Below are 9,470 nucleotides of genomic sequence, written 5' to 3'. Positions count from 1 at the left end.
AGTGGTAATAGCTGTTGTTTGTTTACCTGATTTTGAGACTGTTTCTGTGTGTGTTCTGTACAACTGATGGCAATGGCTTATGTCTCATTTTAGAATACCAGCTTATCTGTTAGTAAAATTACTAACAGGGATGATGTGGCTTTTTGAGGGTTGATAAATACTTTATAAAACTGCTCAAATCCCCATTTATTTTTTATTTTTTCTCCTGGGAAAATGGGAAATTTTACAGTGGGTAATTATAAGCCATTGTTAATACAGGAATTTCAGACTTCTAGTCTAGCCTTCCTGTTCCTGTGTTCATACAGGAACTTGTCAGCCATAATATTATGATGGAGAAATCAGCATTACTTCTCTTTCTTTCTAGAAATAGTAGTCAGTCAATAACTAAAAAGTGGTTTTTTTTGTTTTTTTGGTTTTTTAACTTAGTCTTTGTTCACTTTGATTTAGATCTGGTGTGATTCTTACCATGCCCCTCGCATTTTCACAGAAATTTGTGTGCTAAGACATACATTTTAACTAATACAAATGACAAGTTATTCCTCAAAACTTTGTTAAAGAAGTAAGAACTCTGTACATGTATGCTGAACTATACTGGGTAATTTTAACACTATGTACCAGTTACCTACATAAAAATGTGCTATTTTATTTATTAGGGACATTTATTTTTAAAGAGAGTTAGTTGCTTTTTTCTTTTTCTCTTTGGATTTTTTTTTTTTTTCTTCCTTTTTTCTTTTTGGGCACGGCATGTGGCATCTTAGTTCCCTGACCAGGGATCCAGTCCTTGCCCCCTGCAGTGGAAGCGCAGTGCCCTAACCACTGGACCGCCAGTGGCTTTGGCTTTCAACTGGAATCCCTTTGGGAAATACTTTGTTCCATATGGAACAGTATTTCTTTCACTTTCAGAAAGAGAAGTACAGAGACCTAAGTTTATGAAGTTGCTGAATAGGGAAGGGACATGGAGAAATAAACTTCACCTTCATGGGATTGTATTTGACTAGACTCAGTCTGTGAGTAGTAGATTGTGATACATCCTTTAACAAAATGTTAGAATATTATCTGTTACATACATTTAGGGTTCTCAAATAGTTGAAGCCATTATTGTTAAATCTGAATGTCAAGGGTCTAATTGTTCGGTTTATTGAGGTAGATGTTAAAAATTTGGAGTCTATGTTAATGAAGTTTTAAGTGAAAAAGTTATTAGTTTCTTCGAATTCAGGAATATATTGAAATTAGTTATTGTATTCCATTGTCTGACTTGAGAGCTTTAGTAGAGGTGTAAATTTATGAGCTGGACTCATGTTTTAGAAGCATTCAGTAGTGATTAGTGTGTCAGGTACGCAAGTGAAGCCAAAGTTGTACATTAAGTGTGCTAGCTTTCTTTATATTGTTGTATTACCTCCTAGTACTTTAGCTTTTAAAAATGGATCCCACTGGTTAAAAAAGAACAGGCATTAGGATGCCACTTACCACCACTACTAGGAGAAAAATTCCAAACAATGTGTCTTAATTATAATGATCTGTACATAAAGATTTTTTCCCAAGGATGTGTTAGGCATTTCACAACAGTGAGCCGATTTACAGTGCTCTTAAAGTGCAGATGTTAATCTTGATTCTTGCAAGTAGAAAAGGGTTGGGTAAGTGGTTTTAATGGTATTCTCCTAAGAATTGGGATCAGATTTTTCTTAGTAATCTCTTAGCGTTGCCCAACTTCCTGATTCAGTAGTGAGTCCTCCTTTTAATGAAAGTAGATGATATATATTTAAAATAGATAACCAACAAAGTCCTACTGTATTTGTACAGGGAACTCTGCTCAATATTCTGTAATAACCTAAATGGAAGAAGAAGTTGAAAAAGAATAGATAGTTGTGTATGTATAACTGAGTTGCTTGGCTGTACACCTGCAACTAACACAACATTGTAAATCAACTGTAGTCCAATATAAAATAAAAACAAAACAACCCCCCCCAAAAACTACCCCCCAAAATAAATTAGGAAGAGCAAAATAAAAGTAGATGATAGTTAAGTACACCGTACAGTTAGGTGACGAAAGGCTGTACTTCCACAGCATGAACTCTGTATTTGGCAATGATAACTTCTTGGTATTGTCATAGTAATTGCAAATTCCATGGCTTGTAAAGCGCCACTTAAAATTAAGAATACCACTCTCACCCAGTCTAGTCCTTGAGTATGGGAGGTCGTAATTTTTTCTGTCTTGTACTGGAAGGGGAAAACTAGAAGCCTTTTGTTTTTTGGCCGCACCACGCAGCTTGTGGGATCTCAGTTCCCTGACCAAGGGTTGAAACCGGTCCCCGGCAGTGAAAGCGCCAAATCCTATCCACTGGACCGCCAGGGAATTCCCTAGAAACTTTAAGCTTCCAGTGTACTTCTAAGCCTGCCATGAGGGTAATGTTAAATACACTTGGAATATTTTTGAAAGATTGAGTATCACCAAATGTAGACATAAAAAGATACTTACAATACAGAATTTAACTGGTTAATGTCAGTATACAGTTATTTTTTTATGCCTTCATTTGGTGATACTCAACTTTCAAAATCAACGTGTTGGCTGTTTTTCACCCCTGTGATAACTGTGGTAAAGATGCTCATCATTTGCCCCAGTTGCTGCAGTATAGTCTTCTGTTGACCTTTTAATTGCCATCTGTGGGATGTTTTTCAACTGGAAGTTGTTTTTTTTAAGCTAAAAATTCTTCGATGACTTCTCGTTGCCTAAATCTTAGGATGAACTATAGGAATTTCCTGTGAGCAGCTTTTTTTTTTTTCCTTTTGCCTTATCCCACTCCTTGTTCACTTACCTATCCTAAAATCTTACACCCTACCAAAAATCCTAAAAGTTCCTCTTGTCCTCATTCCTTTAGGCTGGCAGCTCATTCTGTGTATGTGTCATGCTTTGCTAGAATAAATGTTTAGTACTTAGCATTGTGTATTGTGTAAGACATACATACCATAGGTATGCAATAAATGCTCCTTGAGTGTATAAAAGAAAGCATGTTAACTGCGTGTGGATATATAGAAATTTGATTGGTATGAGTCAGTTAACGGCTCCTGCTAAAACTTAAGTCAATCTAAGCCACCTTAAAAATGAGCTGAACTGGAGAGAGTTCAGATTGCTATGAATAGAAGAGTTGGAACCTTAATCTTTTTATACACGGCTCAAGTTACCTCTTGTGTGTTGTTTTGGAGTACTGTGATTTTAAGGGAAAACATTTAGTATATTTAAAGGAAGGAGAGCCAGAAGCTTGAGGTCTGAAATATTGTCATATGAATAATTGGAAAAGGTACATTTACTATAGAAAAGTGATGACCTGGATGAGTCCTTGATAGCAGTCTTCAAGTACTTAAAGGGCTGTCCCTTAGAAGAGGAAATACAGTAAAATTCGGATCACATAGGACCAGGAAGAGCATTTGATATCACTTTGCCTAGCCTCATCATTTTAACATGTTCCATATTTGGAGGGCAGAACCAGAGCCAGTGGATTAAAATCATAGATATATAGACTTTTGTTGACTCAGTGAATTAATTTTGATAACCAGATATTTAAAAAGAGTAGGCATTGACATAAATCACAGCAATATCTTTTTGGATCCATCTCCTATAGTAATAGAAACAAAAATAAACAAGTGGGACCTAATTAAACTTAAAAGCTTTTGCACAGCAAGGAAACCACAAACAAAACAAAACCCCTACAGAATGGGAGAAAATATTTGCAGACAATGCGACCAACAAGAGATTTGATTGGTATAAGCCAACTAATAATAATCTCCAAAATATACAAGCAGCTCATACAGCTCAACATCAAAAAAACAACCCAAAGGAAAAATGGGCAGAAGACCTAAATGTTGATGGCCAAAAGGCACATGGCAAGATGCTCAACATGGCTGATTATTAGAGAAATGCAAATCAAAACTATGAGTTACCACTTCATGTGGGTCAGAATGGTTGTTATCAAGAAGTCTAGTAATAATAAATGCTGGAGAGGGTGTGGAGAAGAAGTAACGCATTTACACGGTGGGAATGTAAATGTAAATTGGTGCAGCTACTGCGGAGAACAATATGGAGGCTCCTTGAAAAACTAAAAATAGACTTATCATGTGATCCTGCACTCCCACTCCTGGGCATATATATGGAGCAAACCATTCTGAAAGATACATGCACCCCAGTGTTCATAGCATCACTGTTTACAATAGCCAAGACATGGAAGCAACCTAAATGTCCATCGACAGAGGTATGGATAAAGAAGATGTGATATATATGCACAATGGAATATTTCAGCCATAAAAAAATGAAATAATGCCATTTGCAGCAACATGGATGGACCTAGGAATCATGTGATATTGCTTATATGTAGAATCTTAAAAAGAAATACAAATGAACTTAAATACACAAATAGAACCACAGACATAGAAAACAAATTTATGGTTACCAGAGGGGAAAGGGTGGGGGAGGGATAAATTAGGAGCTTGGGATTAGCAGATACAAAATAGATAACCAACAAGGACCTACTGTAGCACAGGGAAGTATGCTCAATATTTTGTAATAACCTATAAGGGAAAAGAATATAAATTATTATTTTTCTGTATACCTGAAATAAATACAACATTGTAAGTCAACTATACTTCAATCAAAAGTAAAATTAAAGGAGTAGGCAGCTTGTGAATATCATAGTTTTCTGCTTATAGAAGTATGGAGAATCTGGATATCTCCCTAGCAGGAATACTGGGCTACCTGAAGCTGAACTTTTTTCTAGCTATCTGAACTACTTAACTACATTTTACTCTCAGGTGCTTGCTTTATTAAACTGTGTGTTATCAACTGAAATTACCTGTGATAATTAAAAAGAAATGCTGTATTATTGCTACAGTTTTCAATGTGATAGGAATGAACTTCAATATTTAAGACTTATGCCGTATTCTTTTTTGAAATATGCTAAATATTTTGATGACTGTCTTACAGTAGCAAATTATTTGCTACTGTAAGACAATATAAGTTATTTGGAATTTTTATGAAGTAGAGTTTTTTTTTCTTTTTCCTGTTACTCAGACCATGAGAGTTTTGAAAATTATGAGTTGATTATTGCTAAAAAATGAAAAGGACTAAATGGAAGTATTAGGAGTAAAGATGTTTAACTGGACTGTCTGGATGATCCAGAAGCAGCGTAAAACCAGGACATCCTTTAACTATGTTTTCTGTGTTCTAGGTTTTAATCAACTCTTTTTAAGTGTTTGAGAAAGTCAAGGCATATCTCTGTGGACATACGATTGTATCAGAAAACAGATTGTATAGAATCTATTAATAGATTCTATAGAATCTATTAGATTGTATAGAATCTATTAAGTCATATGGATTTTCTAAAACTAATGGAACCAGAAAAATCAAGCTGCCATTCACCTTTATGCTTTTAGAGAGGTCTAAATATTTTTGTTCAAAAATAGTATAAGTAGCCAATAAACACATAAGACCTTTGGATTCAAACACTGCAATAACCTAGGCTTTTATATGTTATTTAAAGGTTCAAATAAAATAATTCCTGCATTTAGACTTATTTAACTTAGATTTTGTAATTTTAATATATCACAAGTAAATAGCAATTTATAGATACATAGTAGGTATAGATACATAGGTAGTAGTTCTCAACTGTGTTTTACGTTACTTAGTCATTTTTATTGTCAATACAAAAAGCAGAGATTTTCAGGACAGTTTAGTTTGAAACATGGTTTTAATATCAAGGAAAATCTTGGTCCTAATTAATGTCAACTAATACTTAAAAGTTTTGAATAAACAATTGTAAAGTTTTAATGCACCTTTAAGAAGTATGTAATCTTTTAAATAGTGCTGGTTGGTTTAAGTGTACTGCATTACTACTGCCTCTGAGAGGTTTCAAGCATAGGTAGCAGAACAGAAGGAAAAAGGCCCTAAGTATTATTTTTTTTGAAATGTAAAACTAAGTGAACTTTCTGGGCTGGGCATGTGCATCCCAATCTGGATATCACCTTTTCATGACATCCTATGGTTAAGGTTGGAGAGGCTATTGCCTACTTGTTAGAATGTTACATTGTATCCTGCCCCATTAAGATAATTATAGTAATTCGAGTACTCCTAATCACCTAAAACTTAGCCTTGTGTCAGAGGCTAATGGGGTTTCAACTGGGCAGTTGGCAAGATTGAGTACACATCTTTCTAGCCTCTGTTCAAGCCAGCCCTCAGCCTCCATTTGTTCACTGGGAAAGTATGCCTAGCATTGGCTGTAAAGTGAATAAATTATTGGTCTCGGGGATCCAGTACATAGTGTGATGATTAACTATAATGTATTATTAATGGTTCTGGGAAAATGGAAAAAATACATCTAGATAACAAAACCAGTTATTTTTGGACAGCATTTACAATTAAACTAGGTTACAAGCTTTTCCCACGAACCCACAAATATCGGGATGGGGACAAAACACCAACCTGCCTGGTACTGATTTCTATGTGAGTAGGAGTTAAGAATTGGGGTAGCATCTGACAGGCTTGAAAAGGAGAATCTCAAGTGAGCCTACTAAAACGGAGTTTTTCCTCTCCAATAGTGAGCACAAGGTACCCACAGTAAGGATTAGAGAGACTGGGATACTTTACCTCAGTGAACTCTCAAAATGGACCTGTCAAGGCAAGACTCCTTTTAAGGACGGGACCCCACACTGAGGAGAAAGAACTGAAAGTGGAATCCTAATTCGCAGGGTAGACACGGTGGATTGAGAGGGCCTAGATTCAACTGTGGGAGGGGAACACAGCCAAGAAAATCTTAGAAAGCATGCCATCAAATATTTGAACACAAAAATGACAGAAAAGGTAGAAAAGATTTACTGAAATTCTGCATCATTCTAAAAGTTCACGAAAGTAATTTCACTTAAAAGTAATAGAAAAATATTAATGTCAAATCGTAAAAGGTTGTCAAGATGTGGTATGTATGAATGCTTTAGTAAACAAAATGGAGGAAGGATCACTGGAGAATTAATTTTAGAGGGAAATTGTCAGCAAAGCATTCATGGAGATGTAGCATTTGACCTGGGCCCACCGTGTTGTTACCTAAATCGAAGTTGAATATTGAGCTCTATTAATAATGCACCCTGGGGCTTCCCTGGTGGCGCAGTGGTTGAGAGTCCGCCTGCCGATGCAGGGGACACGGGTTCGTGCCCCGGTCCAGGAACGGCTGGGCCCGTGGGCCATGGCCGCTGAGCCTGCGCGTACGGAGCCTGTGCTCCGCAACGGGAGAGGCCACAACAGTGAGAGGCCCGCATACCACACACGCGCGCGCGCACACACACACACACACACACAAATAATAATAATAATGCACCCTGAAGGAGGCTTTAGTACCACTGGTTTCCCTTCTCATGCTCTCAAGGGATATTCTCCTTTTGCACCTATTGTGTGCTGTTTGATATCAGATTGGAAAGGGAGGAGGTTATAAGATCATTATTTATGAAGGCAAAAGGGAAGGACAAGGAACTTGAGAAAATGCTATGTAGGGTCGCTGATCCATTTGCATTCTTTTACATTTGTCCAGCACCCCTCTCCTGCTCCTTTAATCCTTATCTAGCCTAGACTACTGGGCCTGTCACTATAATCACTGTTGTTCTGCCGGTTTCTTCGTTTCAAATCATTCTTGGTGTCTGTTTTCTCTCATTCCATATCCGATTATTTTATTCAACAAATACTCAAATAATTTATCCAACCATTTTATTGAACGCCCATCAAATATACCAGGCAGTCTTCTAAAGCGCTGGAGATACAGCATGGGTCAAAACAAATTTCCTATTCTGGAGTTTTGTTTGGCAGTAGGTGGAGCATAAATATACACGGTATAAGTGCTATAAGGAAAAATAAATCGTGGAGAGAGATGCTCTTTATATATATTGCTCAGAGGAATCGTCTCTGAGGTTTCTACTAGAATGTAAGCTCCAGGAGGGCAAGGACCTCAGCTGCCTTGCTCATTACATTCCCTGTGCTTTAGAATGATGCCTGGGACATAGTACATTCAATGTTAGTTTAATGAATAAATGTTATGGACACACAGAAATTAGTTGAAAAATTCTCCCTTTTTTTTTTTTTTTTCTTTTGCTGTACGCAGGCCTCTCACTGTTGTGGCCTCTCCCGGTGCGGAGCACAGGCTCCGGACGCGCAGGCTCAGCGGCCATGGCTTACGGGCCCAGCCGCTCCGCGGCATGTGGGATCTTCCCAGACCGCGGCACGAACCCGTGTCCCCTGCATCGGCAGGCGGACTCTCAACCACTGCGCCACCAGGGAAGCCCCAATTCTCCCAGTTTTTGACAGTGTTGCTCAGCAGCAGACACAGTTGATCCTAAATTATATGTCACTCCAATGCATTTCTCACTGAAATGCTAGAAGCAGTAGCTGTTTTTTTTTTTAATAATTTTATTTATTCTTGGCTGCATTGGGTTTTCGTTGCTGCACGTGGGATTTTCTCTAGTTGCGGCTAGTGGAGGCTACTCTTCGTTGTGGTGCGTGGGCTTATTGCTGTGGCTTGTTGCAGAGCATAGGCTCTAGGCGCATAGGCTTCAGTAGTTGTGGCACGTGGGCTCAGTAGTTGTGGCACACGGGCTTAGCTGCTCTGCGGCATGTGAGACCGAACCCGTGTCTCCTGTGTTGGCAGGCGGATTCTTAACCACTGCGCCACCACGGAAGCCCAGTAGCTGTTGTTTCTTATGAAGCCAGTAACCTCAGATCAGAATTGAAAATTGGGATATCACCTGCCAGGACTTGGTGGTCACTTTACCATCGTAGGCTAGGCCAGATCAGCATTGGCAGCCTGGATAACCTGGAGCGTTTCATGAACGAACATTGTAAGTACTGCAATGCTGCAGATTCCTCGATGACAGCGTTTAGCATCTGCTAGTCGCATAAGCATAAAATAGATGTTTGCTGAATAGACGAATGAATTATTAAACAAATCGCGACATTCCACGGCAAGCGGACTTGGGAGAGCGGCCCCACTTCGGGTCTGTATGTAGAGGATGACACACTTTGCCTGCGAAGATCTGTGTGGGGCACGAACTCCGGATCGTGGGCCTGATCCAAGGGCCATAATGGCTCCATACTCTGGGCTGTAGACAGCGGTATTATGGGAGCACCCGGGAAACCCAAAGGCGAGTCTTGAGCATGCGTCATCGTCCCTGCGCTGCCTGCCCCGCCCACCTGTGCCTCTAGGCTTCTATTGGCTGCCTCGCTGAAGGCCCGCCCTCTTGAAGGAGGAAGACACTCAGTAGCCAGTCTAAATAACCGTAAATAACCTGACGTCATTACGTAACCAGTCACAAGCAACGATCTTCAGCCTTGTCCAATGAGGTCGGGCACGGGTCATGGCCCGCGGAGTTTAAGTTTAGTCGCGGGTTTAGACCCGGAAATGGTGAGCCCATTGTGGAGGCAAGGAACAGGTTCGGTGGCGCACGGGCGG

The sequence above is a fragment of the Grampus griseus genome (assembly GCF_964374135.1).
Source record: "Grampus griseus genome assembly, chromosome: 13".
In the NCBI taxonomy this organism is placed as follows: Eukaryota; Metazoa; Chordata; class Mammalia; order Artiodactyla; family Delphinidae; genus Grampus; species Grampus griseus.
The sequence above is the reverse complement of the archived record's forward strand: the minus strand, read 5'-3'. Positions refer to the sequence as shown.